This window comes from Vulpes vulpes, chromosome 7, assembly GCF_048418805.1.
Source record: "Vulpes vulpes isolate BD-2025 chromosome 7, VulVul3, whole genome shotgun sequence".
NCBI lineage: Eukaryota > Metazoa > Chordata > Mammalia > Carnivora > Canidae > Vulpes > Vulpes vulpes.
In genome coordinates this window covers 46,357,413-46,384,981 of record NC_132786.1, presented here as the reverse complement: position 1 = coordinate 46,384,981, position 27,569 = coordinate 46,357,413, and the positions used below count along the sequence as shown (strand labels likewise).

The window sequence follows — 27,569 nt, the reverse complement described above, 5'->3', positions numbered from 1 at the left end:
TAGCTACTGGTTACAACACTTTGTTGGTATTTTTGTGCATAAATATGTCCATTTATGTTTCCTTATTTTCAAAAATGTATTTGTTGTCGTCTTGAGTATCTACTTTTAATCAGTAGCACAAAATTTAAAGCATTTTCTTTGCCCAGATCTCTCTCCTGTCCCCAGACACAGGCAGATCTACAGCAATCTGATATTATCCCATAGTTTAACAATTGGCAGAACAATTTGAATAATTTGGGTCCTTAGAGCAGGTCAGTCTTATGTTCTGCCAAAGATTGGTGTGTCATCACTCACATTCCCTTCTCCATGAATGTCTACTATTTTTCATCCTCTTTTGGGTTTTCCTGTCACCCCTATTCCTGATACATACACACACGCACATATAGATATGTCTATATATTTATGTTTATATTTCTTTTATACACATGGTGACAAATATGCAATAAATATTTAGTGTGCATTTCAAAAGTATATACAGGAAGAAAAGGTGATCATCAAAAGTCATATGACTCAAAGTATGTAAAATTTTTTGTTGACCTTATATTTCCTTCATATTGGACCCTTTATTTTTTTAATTTTTAAAAATATTTTACTTATTTATTTGACACAGAGAGAGAGCACAAGCAGAGGGAGCAGCAGAGGAAGAGGCAGAAGCAGACTCCCTCCTGAGCAGGAAGCCCAATGCGGGGCTCAATCCCAGGACCCCAGGATCATGACTGAGCTGAAGGCAAATGCTCAACAGACTGAGCCAACCAAATGCCCCACATAGGACACTTTAAAACTCGATTAAAGTAGAGATAGAGTTTAAGGAAAATGTATATACACTGTGATAACAATAGTATCTCTCACTTAATAAATTGAAAATTTAATTATTTTGGTGAAAAAAATTTGGTGTAAAAACTTGTCCTATTTAAAGGCATCCTCCCTGATACAACATTTAGTGTTAAATCATGCCATTAATAAAGTTAAAATTGGATGACAAAGCACTACAGTGAGAATTTTTCCCAGATAATTAACGCAGCCACTGTTATGCATTGCCAAACACAGGGATCAGTACTCTGAGAGATTAAGAAAAGTACCTTTGATGACATTTGAATAAATTCCTATAATGCAGTATCCCATTTAACTCAGTGGACCCAAATGTGTTGCTTGAACTTTGAAAGAAGCTATTATCATAATCATCCTGACTCTGGTGAAGAAGCCCTTTGCGCTAGTGACTGCACAGTAAAGGTTCAGTGACAGCTCTGAAATGGTATTGAAATATAAGAGATTAAGTGCACCTTATCAATCAATATGCAACTGCGCTATTAAAATGCATAAGCTTTCTCATGACTGCCCTTTCCCAGTAATAAGAAATTACCTAGTAAGTTTACTTATTTAAGAATTGAGGATTTTACCAAATATTTACTTTTTAAATAGACATTAATTTTCTAAGGATCCAAATGGAGAGTATTCCATTGAGTTTTTTATTTTTGGTGTATATGAATTATAGACCAACATTTTTGCTTGTCCATATATTTTTGACTAGCAACTGGAAGAGATTAACCAGTTATTAACAAGTTAATGACAAAAAATAAAACAATAGTAATGACAGTGATGATGGTAGTTAATTATATTTTAACTTAATATTTACTATGTGTCAGACTCTATTATCACAGACTATTGTTACCTTGATACTAAAGCCAGATAGGGATCCCTGGGTGGCGCAGCGGTTTGGCGCCTGCCTTTGGCCCAGGGCGCGATCCTGGAGACCCGGTATCGAATCCCACATCGGGCTCCCGGTGCATGGAGCCTGCTTCTCCCTCTGCCTGTGTCTCTGCCTCTCTCTCTCTCTCTCTCTCTCTGACTATCATAAAAAAAAAAAATTTAAAAAAAAAATAAAAAATAAAGCCAGATAAAGACCCCGCAAAAAAAGTAAAATTATAGGACAATATCACTGATGTACACAGATGTAAAAATCCTCAACAAAATGTTAGTCAAGTGAATTCAACAATACAGGGATCATACACAATGATCAAGTGTATTCTAGGAATACAAGAATGATTCAATATCTTCAAAGCAACCCATGTGATACATCAACAAAATGAAGACTATAAACTTTATAATCATTTCAGTAGATGGAGAAAAACATCTGATCAAATACATCTACTCATGATAAAAGTTTTTTTTTTTTTTTAAGAGAGAGAGGGAGAGAGAGAAGAGATAACACAGCGGGGGGTAGGGGAGGTCGGTGGCAAGCAGAGAAAGAGGGAGAGGAAGGTTCCGGGAGGAGCAGGGAGCCCAATGTGAGGCTTGATCCCAGGACCCTGGGATCATGACCTGAGCTGAGAGCAGATGCCTAACCGACTGAGTCATGATAAAAATTTTCAACAAAGAAGAAAACGAGAGCATGTACCTCAACACAAAAAAGACCATATATGACAAGCTCACAGCTAACATACTCAATAGTAAAAAACTGACAGCTTTTACTCTAAGATCTGGAACAAGGCAAAGATGTCCATTTTGGACACTTTTATTCAATATATTCCTGGAAGTCCTAGCCACAGCAATTAGTCAAGGATAAGAAATAAACTGTGTTCCAATCAAAAAGGAAGAAGTGAAATTGGCTCTGTTTACAGGTGACATGATCTTATATGTAAAAAATAAAAGCCCTAAAAACTACACACACAGAAACACAACTATTAGAACTAATACACTTAGCAAAGTTTAATAAAATTCAGCAAAGTTGCATGATACAAATTAACATAGAAAAAAGTTACATTTGTATACACTTATAGCAAACTATCTGAAAAGAAAATTAAGAAAATAACCCCACTTAACAGAGTTAAAAGAATGAAACATCTAGTAATAAACTAAAAACTGTACAGTAATCAATATATGCCACTGACATAAAACATATATATATTCCAATGAAATAGAACCAGAGCCCAGAAATTGAGCCACAGTATATGATAACTAAGTAGCAAAATTATACAATGAGAAAATGACAGTGTCTTCAATAAATGATGTTGTGAAGCTGGATATCTCAAAGCAAAAGAATGAAATTAGACTCATATCACACCACACACAAAAATAAATTCAAAATGGATTAAAGACTTCAAAATTATACCTGAAACCATAAAACTCCAAGAAGAAAACAGAAAAAAAGCTTTTTGACATCAGCTTTGGTGTTATTTCATAAATATGAAAGCACAGGCAGTAAAAGCAAAGAATAGACAGGCTTACCTCAAACTAAAAAGCAGAGCAAAACTAAACTTCAACAAGATAAAAGAGTAATCTATGCAATGGGAGAAAATATATGCAAATCATATATCTGAGAAAGGGGTGATTTCCAAAACATACAAGAAACTTCTATGACAATGCAGAAAATTTATATAAATAAATAAATAAATAAATAAATAAATAAATAAATAACCTTATCTTAAAATGGGTAAAGAAAATGAATAGGCATTACTTCAAGGAAGGCGTATAAATGGCCAATAGGTGTATGAAAAGGTACTCAATATCACTAATTACTAGGGGAACGCAAATCAAAATCACAAGGATACCAAAATACTAAAAGTATATATATTTATAGATGCAAGGAAAGAAAAGTCTGGAAGAAAAAAGGTCAGAATGTTAATAATAGTTATTTCTGAGTTGTAGAGTTTGGATATGTTCTTTCCTTTTGTATAATTGTATGATCTCTACAATAAATATGCAATGGTTTATCATTTTTCTTAAGATTTTATTTATTTATTCATGATAGCCAGAGAGAGAGAGAGAGAGAGAGAGAGAGGCAGAGACACAGGCAGAGGGAAAAGCTGGCTCCATGCAGGGAGCCCGACGTGGGACTCGATCCCTGGCCTCCAGGATCAGGCCCTAGACTGAAGGCGGCTCTAAACCACTGAGCCACCCGGGCTACCCAATGGTTTATAATTTTAAAAAGTCACAATGAGATATCACCTCATACCAGTTAGGATGCATATTATACACACACACATGCAAAGATAACAAGCATTGGCAATGATGTGGAGAAAAGGGAACACTCGTAAGTAACTGCTGAGATTGTAAATTGGTGCAGCCACTGTGGGACAACAGTGTGGAGATTCCTCAAAAACTTAAAAATAGAGCTACTATGTAATTCAACAATGCCACTTCAGGGTATATACTGTATCCAAAGGAATTCAAATCAGCATCTCAAAGAGGTATCTACATTCTCGTGTTCACCACAGCAGTAATCCCAATAGCCATGGTATAAAAGAAACTTGAATTCCATCAATGGAGGAATAAAGTGTGAGATTATACATATATAAAATGAAATATTATTCAGCCTTAAAAAGACAAGATGAGGGGGACATTCTACCATTTGGAACAACACGAATGAACTTGGAGGACATTATACTAAAGGATAGAAACCAGAGACACAGGAGGATAAATACCACATGATACCACTTAAATGAGAAATTTAAAATTCTCAAAGTCATAGAAGCAGCGAGTGGAAGGGTAGTTGCCATGACCTAAGGGGAAAGGAACATTGGAAACATTAGCCAAACGATGCAAAATTTCAGCTGTGCAAGATGAATACAACCTGGAGACATAGCAGTGCCTCTAGTTAACAGTACTGTATTGTTAACTTAAAACTTTGCTAAGATAAAAAAAAAAAGTGTTAAGATAATAGATATTAGATTGTATTCTTCATCATAAATAAATAAATAAATAAATAATAAATAAATAGATAAATAAATAAATAAACAAATAAATAAATAAAGCCGGAGGAAGCTGTTGGTGGTAAGGTAATGAATATGTTTATGGCATAGATTATGGGGACAGTTTCATGGCTTATACTTGCCTCCAAACTTATCAACTTGTATACATTAAAAATGGATGGCTTGTACAATTGTACAATTGTATGTCAATCATACTTGAATAAAATGATTTTAAAATATATAAATTAAAAACAGTATCTAATTAAATGTCATGGGAAGCATAAATGGATAGATAGAGCACCATGGGGGATGCCACTTTAGAGAGAGTGGTGAGGAAAAGCCTCTCTGAAGGGCTGATTTTGAGCAGAGACCTCAATGAAGTTAAGAAGCAAGTTGTGTGTAGATTTGAAGGAAGAACACCGCAGGCCAACTGAAAGGCCCTGACACGGAGACACACTTGTTCAGATACAGCAAAAAAATGCCAGTTGTGAAAAGGTCAGAATAATTGAAGGGGAGAGTGGTAGGAGATAAGTTTGGAGAGATAGAAATAGTCAAGAGTCATATAATGTGAGCTGTGCAGGCCACTGTGTGGACTTGGAGTTTTATTCATGGTGGTATTAAGCTATATAACATTTTATCTCACCTCTTTCCTTCTAAATTGTTTCCATTGTTTATCTATGTTGATACACATCTAATAAATGCACTGTAATTTTCTACACCAGCCTCTTTTTGATGAACATTTATGTTCCTTTTACTTTCCTCATTGTTGGGTGCTTGTCATTCATTATCTGCCTTAAATTAAGAATACATATTGGTTTATATATTATGATTGATATTGTGAAAGTTTCTGTGATTTAATTTTGTGGATTTTTTTAAGATTTTATTTATTTATTCATGAGAAACAGAGAGAGAGAGAGAGAGAGGAAGAGACACAGGCAGAGGGAGAAGCAGGCTCCATGCGGGAGCCCAATGTGGGACTTGATCCCTGGACTCCAGGATCATGCCCTGAGCCAAAGGCAGGTGCTAAACCCCTGAGCCACCAGGGATCCCAATTTTGTGGATTTTAAGTTGCCATATTTCTGTTTTGATTTTATATGTCTTTTTTTCTGCCCACTGTTGAATGGATTGCATTTTCATCATTTTCTTGTTGGCTTCCTATGGTTTGCAATTAAAAGTAGTATAGTTTTGGGTTTACCTTTATATACTTAACATCCATACTTATCTCTTAAAGGCAGAAGTGATCCTGGAATTAAAATAAAAACTTAAAAAAAGTGATTCACTATCTTGCTCAACTTCCCAAACAATGCAATTCCACCCTTCTCATCCTCTGTACTTTTGAGATCTAGTATTTAATGATTTTTTTTAATTTCACCAAAATTGTCAATTAGGGTTCTTTTTCATTCCAATAAATACCTAGCTGGATGTAACAACTTTTTACCAATTTATTTGTGTACAATTTCTCTGTATCTACTTCATCTGTTTTGTTTTGGTTTTTAATTGCTGAAGTATATATTTTGGGATAATTTTCAGTGAGTATCTATGAACAGTAAACTAAGTCTTTCATGTTTTTATTTGTGTTACTTGGAGCTTAATATAAACCTTCAATCTAAGCACACATGTTCTTCAGTTCTGCAAATTTCAGCAAATTATCATAAAATTCTGCATCCTCACCAGTTTCTCAATTTCCTGCATCTGCAGGAAATTTTAAAAGACAAAGGCTGGAGTTTGCCTTTAAATTCCTCCAGTTATCAAATCCTCTTTCATATTTTCTGCTTCTTTTCCTCACTGACCTACATTCAATGATTTCATCACATACATATTCCAATTAATTAAGCCCACTAATGCTTTTTTCAGCTCTATATAATCTAATGTTTAAAATATCTGGTGATTTTTAAAGAAAATCTCTTTTTTAATACAGTCTCATTTTTATTTAATGATATGTTTCCTGTCTTTTTGATCACTTCAAATGCATTTGATTTAATCTCTCAGAAGTTGAGTTCTTAGAGTACCAACCTCCTGTTTTCGTATCAGCTAGGTCTCACCCACAGCAGCTTGCTTGCTGGTAATAGTTACCATTTTTTATTGTTATCTTAGGATGCATGTGGTTCTCCCTTTGAATCAGAAGTTTCCCAGTTTGTAGCATTTGTTCTTGTTAGGGCTACAAACTTTTCAGAGTCTGGGCTAATTTTATGTTTCTCAATGAGGAATTTCCCACATATGTCGTGTGAAATTAGACTCCATATTATTACTTGGCACCTGCTTACTGTTCTGGTTTTGTGTTGGTGACAATGTCTTTCTGGGCTGATGGGCATTTTTCTTAGTCCTCATTTCACAGAGGAAGCAGTACTTTAGGATTTTAGCTTTATGTAGGAGGCTTGGTTTTGGTTTCTACTGAAATAGACTTGGAATCTCACTTCCTATCTCCATGCTGGCAATAAAATCCTGTACCTCAAGCCAATATCTGGTCTAATATTCATATGAACCATTTGGCTTATAGATCCCTCCCAGCAATAGTTACTTGGGTAATTTTCTGTTCTTACTTACAATGCTTGTTTTGTCTGTATTATATGTATTTTCTCATTGAACTAATTTTACGTAAAATCTCTCTCTAAAACTAGAATGCTGCTATAGACTCTTTATGTCTCACCAAAATTTATATGTAGAAATCCTAATCCCCAGTGCAACGGTATTAAGAAATGGAACCTTTAGAAGGTATTTAGGTCATGAGGGTGGAGCCCTCCTGAATGGGATTAGTGTCCTTATAAATGAACCCCACGAGACATTCTTGTTTCCTCCACTATGTGACGACACACAAGAAGACAGTTGTCTATGATTCAGGAAGAGAGCCCTCACCAGATAATAAACCTGCTGGCAACTCAATCTTGAATATCCCCATCTCCAGAATTGGAAGCAAGAAATTTCTACTTTTATAAGCTATACAGCCTACGGTATTTTGTTATAATAGCCTGAACAGACTATGATGAGTGTCAAAAATCTTTAAGTTACAGAATCCAGTTTCATGCCAATCCATAAGCCAGCATATTGTGATGAAAAATACCTGGTTCAAAGTTTTGCTCTTTCATTGCTAGCTGGGTGGTGGTTTTGGTAAAATGGCTTAAATTCTCTGAGTCTCATTTTTTTTTTTTCCCTCTCTGCTTGACCACACCTTCCTTTGTAAATTTCTGTTTTTCTCTTATCTTGGCTTTTTTTTTAACCCTATAAGTCACTCAGAAGAGAGTTTGTTCTATTCATCCACATTTCTTTTCTACTCATCATTGCATTAACTCTCTGAAATCTACCTTCTGAATGTATCACTGTAATGAAATTATTCAGTTCTTTTTTTTTTTTTTTTCAAATCTAGCAGCTGTAAGTAAAATAAGAGTTCTTTCATTAAAAATCTCAAAGTCAGGGAAACCACAATTTTGAGACTCATTTTCCCATGTCACTCACATTGATATGTTTTCATCAGTCTTTCCTGGCTTCTATGAACTGATGGGAATGGCATTTGGGACAGCATGGCAGCAAAATGCCTTTATGATTCCTTACTGGCCTCAGTGGATTTTCCATCAAACATCCTAGTAGAAAGTCTGAGTCAGAAGAGTTGAAGAGCAAACAGTCCAAAAGCCTGTCTTAAGTGAGGAACTGTGTTCTTGAGATGTCCTTAACATCCCCTACTTGGGGGCATTAGTTGGAGGAAGCATGGAAGATGACAGAATTATTTCAATAGAAATGGAGACAAAATCTAATATGTCTTCTCCCTGGCTTACACCATATGTGGTGTGAAAAACAGATAATTTTAAAATCTAAGAAAAAATTTTTTATCAATTTCCCTACCTAATTTCTAGATGTAAATAATAGAAAGTTCTTCATTCTTTAAATAAAATATTTGAATACTGAATGTATTCTACAGATGACTGGATTCACCATATATATTGTTATTTAAAAGTCCCCTACCAGGGGATGTCATAACTCTTAATTTGGCATATAACACCCTAAAATTTTTATATTCTACAAAACTAAAATGATTACCTGCAACAAATTTTCACATAACATTAAAAATCTTTTTTTCATTATTTAAAACTACTCTTTGCATAGAAACACAAAAATGAAAAAACTAAATAATACTTCCTAAAAATGACTAAATAAAATCAATCTACGTTTATGTGGTTTTTTTGTTTTGTTTTGTTTTTATCTGTGTTAAAATTAAGAAAGCCCATGTGGCTCTATTATTTTTACAAATGTTTTCTTTTAAATGGTCTGAAAAAAGTAAAAAAAAAAAAGAGCATTATAAAACAAAGAATAAATAACTTGAGTGGGATGTTGACGTTGTTGTATAGCAGGAGTGGGATGTAGGTAAATGGGGACAATTTGCAAACAGCTGTCCTATGTTACTAAGAGCCAGCAAAGCTGAGAGCCCAAAGGATTTCAAATGTCCCTACAAAGCTTCAAAATAACTTCAGGCTGATGAGCTAAATCCCTGTTGATTATTAGATCAAAGTATCAGTAAAGGTTTAATGTGTACATATAACTATGTGTTAAAGAGATCTATGAGACTAGGTGTGTTTTAAATGTATACCTAAATAGACAGAGATTTTTTTAAAAAAATCTGTCCTATTATGTTACAACAGAAACAAAAAATTTTCTCAGGCAGCTAAATGTCAATATTGCGCATGTTCATTCCATGTTCATACTCCTTTCAAGGAATTGTGCAAGGGTGTTGCATATGCCAGACAATGTCATTTGAGGCCTTTTCTGACTTTCTTCGGGATCTACCATACAGTTTTAATTTTCACAGTTTAATATCTGCACTTGTTGGTAATGTACATAGCAAAATGATCTATGGCACTGCAAAGCAGAAAAAGCCAGGCATGATTACTCTGATTACAGGGAAGATGGATCTTTTGTGTGTGTTTGTCAGCCTAAATGGAGACGCACTATGAAAAATTCAAGATGAAAGCATTGTCGTATTGGATAAATATGAGCTCGGAAACCTAACTCAGGAACAGAAGAATTCCCCGGCAGGACTGAGAGCCTCTAATAATCTAGATTGGACCTTCTGAATTAATACCGTGAACCTTTTGCTCGCTACATAATTGCAGTTAGAGAACTGTTCCTGTAATTGACCAAAGTTATCAAGTTTCATACCTACTTTTACTTACCTTGACAGCTCACAATTGTGATACAAGGCAGCTGCCAGGATTCAGGACAGCCATTAAGTGGCAAGAGAAAATTGCAGAGTTCAGATGAGGCCGCCAACTGAAAATGAGCCTCAGTTTTTGGCTTAAAATGCATTTCAGTTGCATTCGGCCTGGTTTGTCTATGAATTTTATTTTCCATTAATGCGAATTCAGAATAGAATTATTGTTGAAATTTTTCCAAGAAATTCTTATTGTTTTTCAGAATCCTAATGATATACTTTCTTGAGTTAATTTTATTTTCAAGAAAGGTGCTTTAAGTGCTTTAACTCCTTATAGGTGGCCTAATTTTCTGGTGGGGAAAAAAATAAGTCACTGAATTAAGATTTGTGTGCTAATGTGAACAGTCGTAATGATGTGATCTGTTTACATTAACCAGACCTAGTGGTTAAGATGGTCTCCACTCTAGTGATTTGAACTGAAAAAGATATCAGCAAAGTTTCTCAGGTGTGATGTGAAGGAAACCATAGGTATAGATGGACTGAGAAACATAAGCTGCCTTATAAATAGCCATACCAACTTTTCAGACACAAAGCAGAATGATGATAACCCCCAAAAATAAAAGTCCTACAACCAAAGGTAACTAGTTTCACTTTTTCTCTTTAACTTTAAAATGGATCTTTCTATAATTATTCATATCTCAAGGAATATAAAAGTATAATAGTACCATAAGGTACTAATTAATTTGTTCGCAAAAACACATTTTATTGATATAATTACTATGATGGTAGGGGGTTTTGTTATCTATATTGACCTTACTGGTCTCCAGTTAGCCAATTTGGGTCATCTGTTTAAATTTCACCTCATATTTAAAGTCTAAATATAGGGGCAACTGGGTGGCTGAGTTGGTTAAGCATCTGCCTTCGGCTCAGGTCATGATCTCAGGGTCCTGGGATGGAGCCCCACATCATGTTCTCTGCTCAGGGTGAAGTCTCCTTCTCCCTCTCCCCCTGCTCCACTGTCTCTGTCTCTCGATCTCTAAACAAACAAACAAACAAACAAACAAACAAAACTAAGTAAGTCTAAATAGAATGAAAGCAAGGTGGTAAATATGAGGGTTGCTTTGAGGAGTGTTTACACTGTCTACCCTCCACATTTTTCCAGAAATAATAATCCAGAACCTCCTTTTTTTATTGTATTCAACAAAAAAGTAAGGGTTATTATATAAGTTAATATTGGTCATTTATAAAACACGCCACTGAAGTTCTATTTCTTTGCTATTAGGAGAGATTTTAGCCAATCCTGAAACTGCTGTCAAATGAATATTTTAAGAATCTAAAATTCATCTCCACAAAGTCCCAAATATGTCAAATTCAAGTATCTACTCAGATTATTTTGCTATGAAATATAAAGGAAAACCATACATTTAAGAAGGCATGTTTATGAAAAATGTAAAATAATTAAAAACATACATTTTAAGATACTGATGTTGATCGTTAGCCACAGAAGAGAGATGAATTCTAAAAGATCAAACACCTGCTCATTTTCAGGGGATGGGGTAACTGGGTGATGGGCATTGAGGGGGGCACTTGACGGGATGAGCACTGGGTGTTATACTATACGTTGGCAAATCGAACTTCAATAAAACAATATACATACATACATACATACATACATATATACATACATACATAAATGACCCAACACCTAGAATAACTCTTCCAAAATAACATATAGTGAGATATGAAAAAGAGAAAATATATCTTCCATAATCACATTCTCATAAATTTATTATTTGCACATTTGTGAAAAAGAAAGCAACTGTGCAACGAATTTCAGAATATTATCAAACTTTGTGTTCTCTATTTATTTAAAAGCAGTTATTCTGTTCCCTTCAAAAGGAGGAAACAAAAACAATCTACCTCTTGATAAACGAAAGGAAGGAAGGCATAGAGAATTTGGGGATTTTATTCACTAGTGAAAGTGCCTTATGGATTAGAGTTCTTGAATTTATATTCTTACCTGCATAGAGCAAATGATTCAAGTTATTATTTGTCTCCTTTCAATATAAGGTGTATTAAATAGTATGTAAATAAACATGTCAAGCAAAACCTATTTATTGTCATAAGAAAGTCATTTGGTAGACAGCTTGTCAGAGACTGGAAAATTAACATCTTTTTCAGATACTTTTTCTTCCAAACAGGTTGATAAGTTTAAGACAAATATATAGCCTGGTGTTATTAAAAGTATAACCAACCATGCTCCTGCATCTGAAGCTTAACAGGAAATAGTAAAACAAATGTTAAATTTTGTTATATCTTTGATACAAAGTAAGTTTAAGTTTTATGAAGTTTAATCATTTCTTAAAAAATTTTAAAAAAAAGAAGTTTAATCATTTCTTAAGGTAGATCTATGCTTGTGTGCTCATTACAATAGAGAAATTTATCATTGATCAAACTTATCAAACCACAGAAAGAAAGACACTTGGAAGAGTTAATCACATTCACCATTATTTTTCATTAACTTGCTGCCCAAACCTCCTGCTCTGTTAGAAGAAGGTAACAGAAAGTAAGGATCATGTGAACGATTGCAAAACATCTCCTAGACCAGAGCTCTTGGGATTGTCTCCCAAGACTTGAGAAAAGAACTACCAAGTTTGATGTATCCAATGCCCTCACCCTACAATTAAGTATTCTAAAGCAAGCAAGACAGCAATAGTAAATACAGAGGTGAATGAGGGATATTGTGGAAATAAACACATGTTTTGGTCATCACAACAGTTTGAAGAAAAAGGCTTTAAAATAACCTAAATATTAAAGCTCCAAACACAAACAAAAACTATTATTCAGTAATTAGTTACATAATGTGCATGATAGAGTGACAAATGCATCAAAGGTGTAAAGACCCAGTGGTAACATTAAAGATATCTGTTCAGAGATTTATTATTTTTATGATGATTAGAAGTACCAATTGCAGTTAGAAGTAGCTATGGATTTGGAATAATCCATCAAGAGCAATTTATAGAGTCTAGATTTATATCTTCACATTGAAAAGTTCACTAAGTTTAGCAAGGGTTGAAGCTAATTTTCCATCAGAGATCAATCATTTTTCGTGATTCAAAAGCATCACATACTAACCAATAAGGTAATTGGATAGCTCAAAATCTTCAGTGATTTCCCTTTTCCTAACAAATTAAATACACAGTCCGTAACCTATGTTTTGGGCTGACCAAAGCCACTTTGCCTTTTCACATTTATTATTTTTTTTGGGGGGGGGTGGCGGGGTAGATAGTCAATCTCTAGTAAATAGCCTCTAGCTATTTACTAGAGCATCTAGCCTCTCCCATCACTACAAACAAATGGAATGAAATCAAGTCTGCAGAGTAATTCTGCCCCTGACTCCCACACAATTTCCAGCAACCTAGGAATACGGTATCATGTAATCATTTGTTATCTGACCAGCAATATCTCGGGTCTTTCTTCCCTTTTGGCCCTTGCATATGAGATTCACTTGTGGCAAATGGAACAACATTCCAGTGGCAGAATTTGGCCATTTTTGTCATCAGAATCAGGTGACAAAATGGGCAGGGTGGAATGACAAAAGAGCCAGGAAGTCACTCAAAGGATGATAGGCTACTGAGGTCTCCAAATTCTCATGCCTGTCTGTGCAAGTGTAGTGGTACTACACATTTTATCAAGCCCATCTGTGCATTTCGAATGAGATACATTTACCAATGAAAATATATTTCTGGGGCAGCCCGGTGGCTCAGCGGTTTAGCACCTGCCTTTAGCCCGAGGTATGATCCTGGATACCCAGGATTGAGTCCCACATCGGGCTCCCTGCGTGGAGCCTGCTTCTCCCTTTGCCTGTGTCTCTGCCTCTGTGTGTGTGTGTGTGTGTGTGTGTGTGTGTGTGTGTGTGTGTGTGTCATGAGTAAATAAATAAAATCTTGGGATCCCTGGGTGGCGCAGCGGTTTGGCGCCTGCCTTTGGCCCAGGGCACGATCCTGGAGACCCGGGATCGAATCCCACGTCAGGCTCCCGGTGCATGAAGCCTGCTTCTCCCTCTGCCTATGTCTCTGCCTCTCTCTCTCTCTCTCTGTGACTATCATAAATAAAAAATAAATAAATAAATAAATCTTTAGAATATATATATATGTATATATATATATATATTTTTGGCATTTTCTGGCATTCTATAGGCTACTTAAAAAATGAGTAGCACTGATCAAGATAACTATTTACAATAGTTCTCTTTGGAAGGTGAAGTACCCATTACGGTCGTTTAAATGTCAGATAACCACCCCTGGACTATGTATTCCTGTTTATCTGCGGATATTTCAAATATTACCTAATGCCTCTAAGGGTAGATTAAAACTAACACTTTTCTATAAACTTTCTATAATACTGTCTGTGCTAAAGTTTTTTGTTTTCAAATCACAGAAAATATGACATATTCAAGGCTCTCTGTGATGTGGTTCTCTTTACAATCTTTTCTAAACATTTCCTTACATGTTTCTATCAAATAACTCACTAGACTTGAGCCTATCCAGTGCCACTAGCTGTACTATTCTATCTGGAAAAATTTATCTCTACCTATTTCTATTCAAAAAATGTAATTCACCTTTAAAAGCTCATTTTTAAAACAAATTCCTATTGCCTTTATTTACTATTCTTTATTAGCACTCATAAACACACTTCTACATAGTTCCTTATGTAAATATAAGTTTTTTTTCTTAAAGATTTTATTTATTTATTCATGAGAGACACACACAAAGAGAGAGAGAGAGGCAGAGACATAGACAGAGGGAGAAGCAGGCTCCCTGCAAGGAGCCTGATGCAGGACTCTATCCTGAACCCCAGGATCATGCCCTAAGCTAAAGGCAGATGCTCAATCACTGAGCCACCCAGGCGTCCCATAAATATAAGTTTTATGTATGTTATCTATATTTCTATACAACTAGGGAGTTAATGACTTACTATACTTTTAATAACAAATTTCATTAATCCCCTTATTTACTATACATTTATTGAATACGGACTATATTCCAAGAAATGGACCAAATGATATATTTAGTCCCTGAACTCAGGTAGCTTACCAGCAGGCAAGCCAGAGAAAAACAGCATGCTGTGTGTTCTAGTGGATGCATTTATGACAAATTTGCTGCTAAGACAGCCTGAGGGAAGGGCCTTCTAAGTCAGCTTGGGAGAATCTTGAAGGTTTTTCAAAAAAATACTGTTTGAGGTGAGATTAAAGATAAATAAAAACTGTTCTATTTTTAAAAGGCAAAGGCAGAGAAGTGCTAGAGAACAAAATTTGATTTCACAAGAACCTATTGACTACTTTTGTACCTGACTGTTACTATGTTTGTGTGCCATGGTAAAAAATTTGAATCACATTATATAGACTGTGGCAGCCATTGAGATAGGAAGCATAGGGAATGATTTCAAATTACCATTTTAGAAAGATCAGATTGCCTTATGGCAGACAGACTGGGGAGGAGGGCAGGATGAAGAGAGGGAATCAGAATTGTTAATAGTTCATGCAAGTAATGAGGAAGGTGTGAAGTAAGCCAGGGACAATGGGGATCAAGAGGGTGAAAATAGGACTAAAATATAATATTTAATTAAGAAGCATTAACATTGCTGTTTTTTTGTGGTGCCATAGAGGCAGAAGGCTGCTCCAGAATGAAGCTGAACATCTCTTTCCCAGCTACTGGATGCCAGAAACTGACACTGAAGTAGGCAGCAAACATAAACTTCATACCTTTTATGAGAAGTTTATGGCCACAGAAGATGTTGCTCATGCTCTGGGTGAAGAATCAAAGGGTTTAATGGTCCAAATTAGTGAGTGGCAATTATACAAGGCTTCACAAGGCTTCCCTATGACACAGGGTGTCTTAACCCATGGCTATGTCTGCCTGCTGCTGAGTAAGGGGCATTCCTGCTACAGACCAAAGAGGATTGGAGAAAGAAAGTGCAAATTTGTTCAGGGTTGCATTGTGGATGCTAATCTCAGTGTAAACAAAAAGGAAGAAGGACTCATTTCTGGACTCACTGAAACTTCTGTGCCTCTTGCCTGAGGCCCAAAAGTGCTAGCAGAACACATAAAGTTTTTAATCTCTCTGAAGAATATCATGTCCACCAGTATGTTGTGAGAAAGCCCCTAAACAAAAAAATTAAGAAACCTACAACCAAAGTGTCCAAGATTCAGAGTGTTACTCCACATGTCCTCCAACACAAACGTTGGCATGTTGCTTTGAAGAAACAGCGTACTAAGAAAAATAAGGAAGAAGCTGCAGAATATGTTAAATTTTGGGCCAAGAATGAAAGAAGCCAAGGAAAAACTCCAGGGACAGACTGCTAAGAGATGGGGGCTGTCCTCTCTGAGAGCTTCTACCTCTAAGTCTGAGTCCAGTCAAAAATAATATTTTCTAAGAGTAACGAATAAATAGGATTTATTTACTAAATAAATAAATAAATAGTATTAACATTATGGCTTATTCACAAAATAAAGTATGAGAGTGAAGAGAGAGTTGACAGCTGCCTGTTGGGTCCATTGTGTCAGTGTGTGTGCCGTAAATTGAGAGAAGAAACAGAATGAGAAGCACTCAGTGGAGAGAGAGGAAGTCAGCAGTTTCAGTTTTAGAAATGATGAGTTTGAGGAATGCATAGGATGTCTAAAAGGTCTTTTTATATATGATTCTAGGGCACAGGAAAAATACTAGATAGAAATATAAATTTGGGCTCATCATTGTAAACTAGTAAATCAAAGAAAATGGATATGGACAAGACTGCCTAAGTAAAGCAATAAAATAGAAGGGAAAAAAGTGTAGGCTTCAACCCTTGGAAATAGGATCATTTAAAATGTAGGTGGAGATAAATAAATTTATTGAGTAGACATAGGAAGGAATGGTCAGAGACTAAGGATGGAACTCAAAGGAACTGAGAGAATGAGAAGCAAGAGAGAAAAGAAGTTCAAGATCAAAAGTGTCCACATTGTCAATTTTTCCAAGATAGTAAGTAAAAGAAGAAAAAAAACTAATTCATTAGATATGATTCCTAGAAACTCAGAGGTAAACATAGTGAAAACAGTTTCAGTAAAGCAATGGGGACAGAATATAAATAAAATAACTTATACAATGTTGTCCTTATTCTTCCTTTAAATAATAGTATGAAGTCATTTTGTTCTTTTCTAATCCCCCCTACTATTATGCCATAATGACTTATCTTGGTTTCCATTCTAGAAGCTTGGGCTATATCTCATTTAAAAACTTCTGAATTCTGTCATCCTGTACATGACATTAAAAATAGTAAACTTGTAATAGGAAATTCATCTCTAAAAAGTATTTTCCTATATATGAAACCCATAAAGTTTACTTCCTAGGAAAAAATTAATAAAAGTTCCATATCTGATTCTATTGCTGCTCATGTATTTTTGAATATAAGTATAAGGAGAAGAGGAGCTTATCAAAGCTTGATATTTTGTGACTGAATATGAATCCCAGGTGCTTCTTGTGGAAGTGAATCAAATGTTTTAAGCTCTTGTGTTGCAGGTTTCATAACCTCAGGGATATGCAGGAAGTCTAAGGAGTGAGAAGCTCAGGTGGGAGAAAAGAAGGATGGCTCTGAGAGCAGCTTGGGCACAGAGAAGGTACCATGGGAGTCCATCCAATAACAGTTGTCTATTATAGACAGCAACTGTGTTTGGCTTACCAATGGACTTTGGCTCTTCAAAACCAACAAACAAAATGCTTCTCATTGTCAAAACTGCAAAGTGTTAATTATCCTCTGGCACCCAGAGAGCTTAAAATTTAAGACCAGGCAACAATCAATTGTGTACGGTTTGCAGTGATTCTCCCAAGAGCCATTGTGAGCCTTTCTACCACTTTCTACACTGCGCTTGCTGCTTTTGTGATTTTATTCATCTGGGCCATGAGAATATACCACATGAGGTGACTCTGGGCCTGGACTAGATAAATAATTAATTCTCAATTCAGCCAGAAGCCACCACTGCTGCCTTCAGCAACCCCGACTCCAATGCGGAGTGTATAAACTTGGAAAAAGCCCCGAAGTGTCATGATATTTGCAATATGTGTGAATGACAATCTCTTTTTAATAGTTTCCTACCTCCTGTTTTCCCCAGTGATATTCTAGTAACCAGGAGCAGCCTGAGGGAATCTACAATTCTCTCTTTTTATTTCCCTTACTACACAATAGCATGATTCAGCCTGTTGATGTTATATTCTTTACCATTAAATTCAGTCTGCTTAAAACATTAAATGTTCAAGATTGGCAGAAATTTAGAACTGCCTTCTTCAAAACCAATTTAAATTGCAGATATCTGTACTTAGTTACAGAAATTCTACTGCATTCACTGATAAAACAAGGAAGGCAATGCAAAAGGCCTATTCTAAGTGCAATTTCTTTTAAAAAATTTCAAACCAGGTACCTTGGTTATCCATTTACTTTTTTCCCCTATTTCATGATAAACATGGGAATATTTATTTAAAAATAACTTTTAAGAACCCTCTTGGTTTAGATCAACTTATATCTCCTTACTAGATTCCTATATCTTATATATTCTTTTCTTTCTTTTTATGCTCTAATTTTTCCAAAGCAATGATTTTCTGTAGACACAAAAAAAAATCAGTACAACTGATTAGAATAAATCTAGAGGTTCAAATAATGTCTAGAGAGGAAAAACAAATGCATTTAACATCTACTTAATATGTCACTGGTGATATCCTCATTGACCAAGGCCGTACTGGTCCCTGAAGCCCATTATCTATCCTTCACTTGACCATAGAGATCTGTAGAAAGCTGTGAATATCATGGCCATGGGTCCAGCATCCTTAGTTTCACAGATACTCATCCCCATTGAAGTCTTACTACTATCTCTGAGCACTGCTTTGATGGGGGAAGTAGACCTTAAAAAGTATGAGATTACCCTTCATTTCTCACCAGTATTTGGGATTATCCTACTCTTTCATAATACTGAATGATAATCTCTTCTATGTCCCTTCTGTATAACTTATTTCTTACTACTTCTTAAGCTTTTATATACAGAAAAAAAGTCACAAAGAGCTGTTGGCTTCCTGAAATTCTGATTCAGCTATGCAAAGATCCTTGAGACAAGGTAACACTAGGGATCTTTCTATGGAGATGGAGGGACAGGAAAAGGCCAGAGGTAAAAAACCCAAAGAGCAAAATCAATATCTCAAAAAAGTATCCTGCCACCACGGTGGTTAAGAGCCTAGAAAAGCCTAGGTTCAAATCCTGACCTTGCCATTTATAAAGTTGTATGACCTTGAGCAACACATTTGATCTCTTTTTTCCCTTAATATTTCATTGAAGAATATTGTATAATAATAATATATATGCAAATATATACAGAGAAAAGTACACTGACCTGAAGTGTATAGCTCAACACATTCTCCCAGCATGAACAAACCTACGTAACCAGCACCCATATCCAAAAAAGAATGCCATGAGCACCCCAGAAATCCCTCTTCTTAATACTCTTTCACTTGCTAAAGTAATCACTGTTCTGACTTCTAATAGCACAAGTAGTTACTGCTGGCTTCCAGGGACACTGCCTATAAGCCTCTTTTTGCTTCATTTGTGAAACAGGGATTATAATTTCTTTACCCTTGGGTAAAATTAAATGAGTTAATATTTATGAAAGGCTTAGAAGAACCTACAGCATAGTAAAATAAAATAAATGCTTAGAAGATTAAATCGATATCTGATTATTTGTTTAGTATAAGTTGTATGAACCTAACCTATGAATTTTAATTAAAAATAGGTGAATTCACACATGAGGAAATAAATGAAGATCTACTCTGGTTGAACTAAAAATCAATTTCACGAATGTATCCTTCACTTTTACAAAGTAATCTTAGAAAAATATTGTAGTTTCCTTAGGAATAAAATTTAATTGTAGATCTATATCTCAATGGTAATTAAACATGGTTTCTTTCTGAAGCCCAACACTTTTTCCTACTGTCAAATAGTTATACATGAGATCATGTGTCATTTCAAAGAACTTCTAGATATTGTTAAAATTTATTTGTTGTATTGAAAATTTTGCAAGCTGATCATATATACAAGCATTATTAACTTGAAAAAGTAGACAATAGGATTATAAATCTTTGAATCGAATATACGTGGTTCTCAAATTTTAAAAATACACATTTATTAAAGAAATTATATCTAAAAAAGATGCACTTGCCATCACATTAAAGTGGTTCATTACACACTGAAAGGGCATGAGATCAACATTAAGAACGCTATTTCACTTGTCACCATTTCACGGTATCGATTTTTTTGTCCTTAGAAATAGGGAAATTTTATACCTGAGCTATCAGAAAACAACAGGACTTGACTCTAAACCCCTTTCTCTTAAAGGAAAAGAAGAAAAAAGGCAGAAAATAATTTTGAGAAAAATGCATAGATTAAAACACAATTTCAAATAAATTTTAATATATTTTTCTTCTTTTTTGGTTTATTAAATAACACTTATGTGATTGTATTAATTTTCTGAAAATCTTTGTACTACTTCATTCACAAATTATGTTTCTAGTTATTCAGTGATATTACACAACCAAACAATTGTATTTGAAGATACAATATCATGTTACATTTGGAAATACATGCTAAAATGATGACAATACTAAACTACAAAAGTGTGAATTTAAGAAAATATTTAATAAAGAAACTTAGAAACACATCAGGTCAAGTTTAGTAGTACTCATTAAGAAGGGTATTCTCTGAAGTTTCATTTCTACAAATGAAGTTCCAATATTTTTTTAGTATCTTGAAAACCCAAAAAAGCAAGAATATAAGTAACCCATATTTGACAGATACTCCTATTGTTTTAGACTTATTAAGTTGCTGCAGAAAATATTCAAATTTTTCCTGAGGATACAATACCTGTGACTTAACATTTAGGATTTAAAACACTTTAAAGTTACCAGGGGTAATGCAGGTTCATGAATATGCAGCTGCTGCACCCATATTGGTGTCCTGCCCTTGGAAGGGTCTCACCTTATAATCTGATGACGCCATCTTGAATTCTTAATTTTTGAACAAGGAGTCCCCATTTCCCTTTTGTTTAGACTGGGTACATTTCATAAACTGTTCTGACTAGAAACTTGCTCAATACCCCAGTTATCTGACATGTTCAGTGGACATTCAGCCTATTTATTTCCTCAAAGACCATCTGAAAAGAATGGAAGTAGTGACACTTGTCTTACCACATCCTTGAATCATGTTATGTCTGTGTTAATGGACTACATGCTTTGGCCCCATTTTTCTTGATGTCACCTGGGATTTTTTCTTTCTTTCTTTTTGGTCAGTGATACCCTCTTCTTCTATAACTTTAGACTCACCTTCCTCCAAAATAGTTTACTTTTGGCCAAAATATGCTCAGATAGACTCCATATTTAGCACAACAGCAACAGGAACAACAAATGGGTCTTTCACTAAACGTTTGTCTTCTATAAAGAAGCCTATCATTTTACAGTTAAGAATTCAAGGCATGATATTGTTTTCTTCTTGAAAGTAATATGAACGCATAGTAGAGCATTGGAAAAATATATTAAACAAACTTTAAAGGCAAAATGTCACCCATAATTTTACCCCTAAGAGAAAATAATGTTTTAAAATATTATTGTTTCTTCCCTTTTTCTAAGTACTTAACATACTTAAAATCATATCATTTTTTCTCAAAGTGTGATCCATAAGAGGCCCAAAGAAGGTCTTCAAGGTTCAGAGATCCATGAAGTCAAACTTATTTCCATAATAATGTTAATATTTTATTTTTATTTTTCAGCATGTTCACATTTGCAAATATGCTGTAATAGTAAGGATAAGTAAAACTGCTATCTCCTTGGCCTGAATGCAGACAATGGCCCTAATTCATACTATTATTCACCATATTCTTCACAGTCACACCCTTGTATTCTTCATAGTCACACCCTTCGGTGGGGGGAGAGGGGAAGCCTTCTGTAATTAAGAATGACCTTGATGAGTCAGTCATTTTTATTAATTTTGTTAAATCTCAAACTTTAAGTACTTTTTAAAAAATATTCTATGATGAAATGAGAAAAATGCAGAAAGCTCTTCTGCTGCACAGCAAAGTAAGATAGCTGCCTTAAGGAGAAGTATTTGTGCCATTGTTTGAGATGTGTTTAGAACCAACTACTCTTATCACAGAACACCGTGACTGACAGGAAACTACATTTATTCAGACTTGAGTATTTAACAAAGATTTTTTTTTTCCAGAGATGAGCACTGTGAAGCTGACACTTCAGGGGAAACAATAGACATATTGGTTGCCAATGATAAAATTCAAAACTCTAATTGAAAGTTAAAATTTTGGATAGCACGGAGCTACCTGGGTGGCTCATTTGGTTAAGCATCTGCCTTTACCTCAGGTCATGATCTGGGTCCTGGGATGGAGCCTCATACTTCAGGCTCCCTGCTCAGCAGGGAGTCTGCTTCTTCTTTTCCCCCTGTGTGTGTGCTCATACTCTCTCTCTCTCTCTCCCTCTCTCAAATAAATAAATAAAATCCCTAAAAAAAGTTTGAATAGCACATAATCACCACTTGGGGATTTATAGCCTCTGAGTAGTTAAACATTTTCCTGAGAAGATTGGTGGTGACATTAACAAATGCAATTTTTGATATAGTATAATTATATTATTTGGAATATGTGCGTAACTCAACAAACCAATATTTTCCAAGATCATGCATGGGTAAAAAAGCCATTCAAAGTACAAAATAGAACAATAGATTTTAATGTAAAAGTATAAAAAATTCATATCAGTGATTTTAGATTCCATATTGCAACAACATTTAATGAAATTGCTACTTGTCCAGTTAAAATGCATTATCAACAAAAAATAGCAAATTATTCTCAAAAGCTACTCTCTCATTTCTAAATACATATTTTTGTGAGGTCAGCTTTTCATATTTTTTAATTCAAAAAACAATTATGACAGATTGAATTAGAAAGCAAATAAGAGAATTCATATACATAAAAGATACTTGGGATCTTTAATAATTTTTTATGAGCATTAAGTATTCCTGAGATGAAAAATTTTGAAAACATTTGAAAGTTTACTGCAATATATAATTTTTTTACCCTGGATTTTTCGCTTAATATTATTTATTACCTGTCTAACACTTACCATAACTTATTTTATTGAATTCTTTTCTAACTAGACTAGCAACTATGAGTCTGAATCTTATTCATAGTCATATTTCTAATTTCTAGCAGAGTACTTAGCATAGTACTTAGCATATGTTCTATAAATGTTTATAGAATGACTGAATTGCAATGGAACAAATCATACGTGTCAACAGTATTGAGTTCCATTAAATCTTATTATCTGATTCACTGCTTGCTTTGGATTAGTCGCCCTGTTCAGAAATGGTTACTCAATCTTTCCAATACTTAACATGTGAATTATTCCCTGGAAACATCCAAGCAAATCACTTAACAATTAAGTTGTTTTATTGAGTGGGACACCTGGGTGGCTCAGCAGTTGAGCATCTGCCTTTGGCTCAGGATGTGATCCCGGAGTTCCAGAATCAAGTCCCGTATGGGGATCCCTGCATGGAGCCTGCTTCTCTCTCTGCCTATGTCTCTGCCTCTCTCTCTCTCTCTCTCTCTCTCTGTGTGTCTCTCATGAATAAATAAATAAAATCTTTAAAAACAAAGTTCTTTTATTGAGCGGAAAGAGCTCTGATCTAAGTACCTGATTTCTAATCACAATTCTAACAATATTGGTAGAAAGTATAATCTTGGTAAAATGAATTATCATATGCTTTCTGGAGTTATAAATTTTACTCCTTGCATACCAAATGTAAGTATTTTAATTAAAACAAAACAATACTCAGAAATTTTAACGTATCCCTACTTTACTATAATATCATAAGAGAAAGAGCCACCTGTGAAAGATAGGGTACAAGCTTGTGCCATGCAAAGGTATAGGTGCTAAATTTGCCCATTGTGTAGAAGTTATAAGATCAGAACATTAAAGACAAAAATCTGGAAAAATACCAGAGAGGAATAAATAATTACTTGCTTAGTAATTATTTACAGTAATTTAGTAATTCAGCAATTACTTAAAGTAACAAAAAGCAGACTCTAAATAATGTTCTTGTCAACAACAGTAGGTACGCACTTGTTTTCAAAGTGCCAGAATCCAAAAAAAAAAAAAAAGTGCCAGAATCCAATTTAAAACTCATTTTCAGACATTCAAAGATCAAAATCTTTATTATCTATAGATCCTTATTAGAAATAATAAAATAAAGAGCTCTTGATTGGAATGGATGGAGTATAAATGTAAAAAGAAATTATGAAGAAAAAAAAGAAATTGGAAAAAACAAGCTGATACACCTAAATCAGCACTGAGTATGAAAAAAACTAGAAAAATAAATTGATGAAATAAAATTGAAGTCAAAATAAAATATTGGACTATAAAAACACAGAGGTAAGGGGAAGGAATTATCATACTCTGAATCCCCTAAAGTGTGTGGAAAATTGATAGTGGATATTCACATTAAGAAAATTTAATGTTAAGTTTGTATTTTTTAAGATATAAGGGCAATAATAAAAATATAAATAGAATGCACACATTTTATGATAGTAGGGTGCAAAATGAGGTAAAGAACATTAGGTGATTGCAATGTAACGAATTAAACGGAAAGAAGAAGCAAAGAAAAGTAGGGTTCGGTAACACAAAAATAAAAGTTCAAATAAACTAAAACCTTCCAATAATCACTGTATTAGCTTGGGTTTTCTACAGAAACAGAACCAACAGGAGATGGATATATAGTAGATAAGCTCTTAAAATTGCTGAAAACAATGTAAAAACAAATTGATACATAACAAGTATAAGAGAAAGCAGAAAGTGGAAGTTCCTCCTCAGTTCAGAAGATTTGCTTTAGAAAAACAGCTGTTAGACAGCAGAATGCACCACGGAAACTACACAAATCTTGAGACTGGCAGCTTAGTATCTGAGAAAAAGGATGCTGAGACTAATCAGGGAGAGTATTGGAAAATGAGGAGAATCTATTCACCCTCTCAGTCAGCAAACATTTGGTGTCTGCAGACTTTTCCTTGTTCAAGGGAAAATAATCAGACAAAATAAATACCAACCTAAGGACTGGGTAAGAAGCATCTTCTAAATAACATTTCCCAAAGTTTGTGCCTCAGAATTTATAGGTAAGATAAGAGACATAATCCTATAATAAAATATATTTTTAATGTATTCTCAAATTCTGACTTAAATGTGAAAGTGGTTTCTGTATTTTAGGATCTTGTGGTACTTTGAATATGCTGCTATTCACCGTGTATCCCTAATTGATGAATAACTGCTGAGACTTCTTCATGAAACTGATACATGAAACTGATATTTTCAGACACACTTTGAGAAATTACTATGGCAATATGTACAATATTCATTGTAAAGTTACAGGATCAAGCTACAAAATTGGCTATATAATAAATCTCCACACGTATTTCCATTGATAAGAGAACATGACGATATTATGTATATTCAATCTATATGGGAAACATATAGGCAAATGAACAGAGTATAGTATTATGAATGGTAAGGCAAGTGAATGCATACGACATATTGTAACTGTAAGGGGATATCTAATCCTACCTTGTAAAGAAAAAGCTTTTCAGAAAGAGTGTGGGTGTGAGCTAAGACATGATTATTTAATTAGAGATGTTTGCAAGATGAAATATGGAGGGGAGGGTGGCTGGTAGTCTGAGGATGACTGAATTTTGCATTCCTACCTGAGAAAAGATATGACCATCATCCATAGCCATAAAAGAGTTAGGCATTTTAAAACTGAGAATATTTGAGTGTGGTTGAAGTTGAGAGTATGAGGTAGGAAGTGAGAGATTGCCTGCTGGAAAGGTAAGAGGTTGTACTATCATGAAAGCCCATACAAGATATATAAAGCATATGAGCTTCATCCCAAGGGCAATAAGGAACAAAATACAAGTTTTACAAAGGTTAGGGGGAAACCCTACTTTTGTTTAAAAAGTTACACTACACTCTGGAAATGTGGTATAACAAGAATAGAAGAAAAAAGACCAGTTGAAATGGTGAATGAGATGATGATGGCCTAAAAGTAAGAGATAAAAGATTATACAGGACTGATAGATCTGAAAGATAGCTGAAGAGCAGACAGGGCATGATTTCCTAAGTTAAAAAGAGGAGTCAGCATGATACCCAGGTTTCTATAAAGCTTGATGAAAACCTGATGAATTCATTCAATGGCATGAAAAACAGAGAGTGAGTGTTTGGGGGTAAAACACAGCATGGTTCAGGGATGTGCTGGATCTGGCTCTGATTATATTAGATTTGAGAAGTTTTTGGAACTTCAAAATGGAATGGGTCATGAATGCCTGGGTGGCTCAGTTGGTAGAGTAAGCTGACTATTGATCATGGGGCTGTGAGTTTGAGCCCTGTGTTGGGTGTAGGGTATGCTTTAAAAAATAAATAAATAAAACAAAGGGGTATATCAATAGTTAGTTAAGGGATCTGGGTTGAGATGAAAATTTGGTTATTCCATGAGTGTACTTAACATTCTTTCAAGCATTTAAGAAATAGATAATTTTCCTTCTACAGAATCATTCTAAGGTATACCAAAAGGTGGAATTTTAACCTAAATTTACTTTATGAAGCTAGCATAATGCTGATACTAACATCTTAGAAATATAACAAAATAAAATGTCGCAAATCAGTCTAGTTTATAAATATAGAAGCAAATATTTTAATTTAAATACCAGCTCTGACAACATAAAACTTTAAGAACTCTATGTTAGAAATATCCTAAATAAAATAAATAGTTAAAAATAATATTTGGAATTACTTAAAAAGGTGTCAATATACTAAATATTTAAGATGAAAATACTATTTGAGTGATCAGGAAAATAATATCTCTCCAGAGTGTTGTCAATTCTTTGTGAACAGGAAGGAGAGAAAATGGCAAAGCTGTAATGACTATTACAGCTTCTATCTGGATATGATACATGTCACTTCCACTCACATTTGTTGAGTCAAGTAGGTCATTCGATGATGCATAACTTCAAAGGGGAGGGGTGGTGGGATATGCAATCTGTCAGTGTGCCTGGAAGGAGAGAAGGAAGAGTATTTGAGGCCCTCCCTGACGCCAGAGTCACAGAGATAAAGCCGACTGTCCTCTTCCTGCTGTGGGCGGTTTGGGAGGGAGGAGGATTAGAACACCAGGGGTCACTCTTTCCGGTCCTCCTGAATGCCCTGTCTAATTTAATCTAGCCAAATCCAGACGGATAATCCATCATCCACCTTCCTAATCAAGGAAGGTAATACTCTGGGTCTCATTCTCCTTAAAATAGGTTGATAATAGCTCACACCTGGAAGACTTTTTAAAAAAAGATTTTTTTTCCTTTTTTAAAAAAGGAAAATAATAAGCAAAAAAAAGTAAAAGAGTAAGAAATGCCTCTGATCCCTGGGTGGTGCAGCGGTTTAGCGCCTGCCTTTGGCCCAGGGTGCGATCCTGGAGATTTGGGATCGAATCCCACGTCGGGCTCCCGGTGCATGGAGCCTGCTTCTCCCTCTGCCTATGTCTCTGCCTATCTCTCTGTGTGTGTGTGACTATCATAAATAAATAAAAAATTAAAAAAAAAAAAGGAACTAAAGGATTCCAAAGTTCATCCAAATAGAAGATTTTTT

At 34.8% G+C, this 27,569-nt stretch overlaps 1 pseudogene; it reads left to right on the top strand.

Moving 5' to 3' along the window:
• Positions 1-15,510: 15,510 nt before the first annotated feature.
• Positions 15,511-16,250, top strand: LOC112911582 (small ribosomal subunit protein eS6-like; annotated as a pseudogene).
• Positions 16,251-27,569: the final 11,319 nt, after the last annotated feature.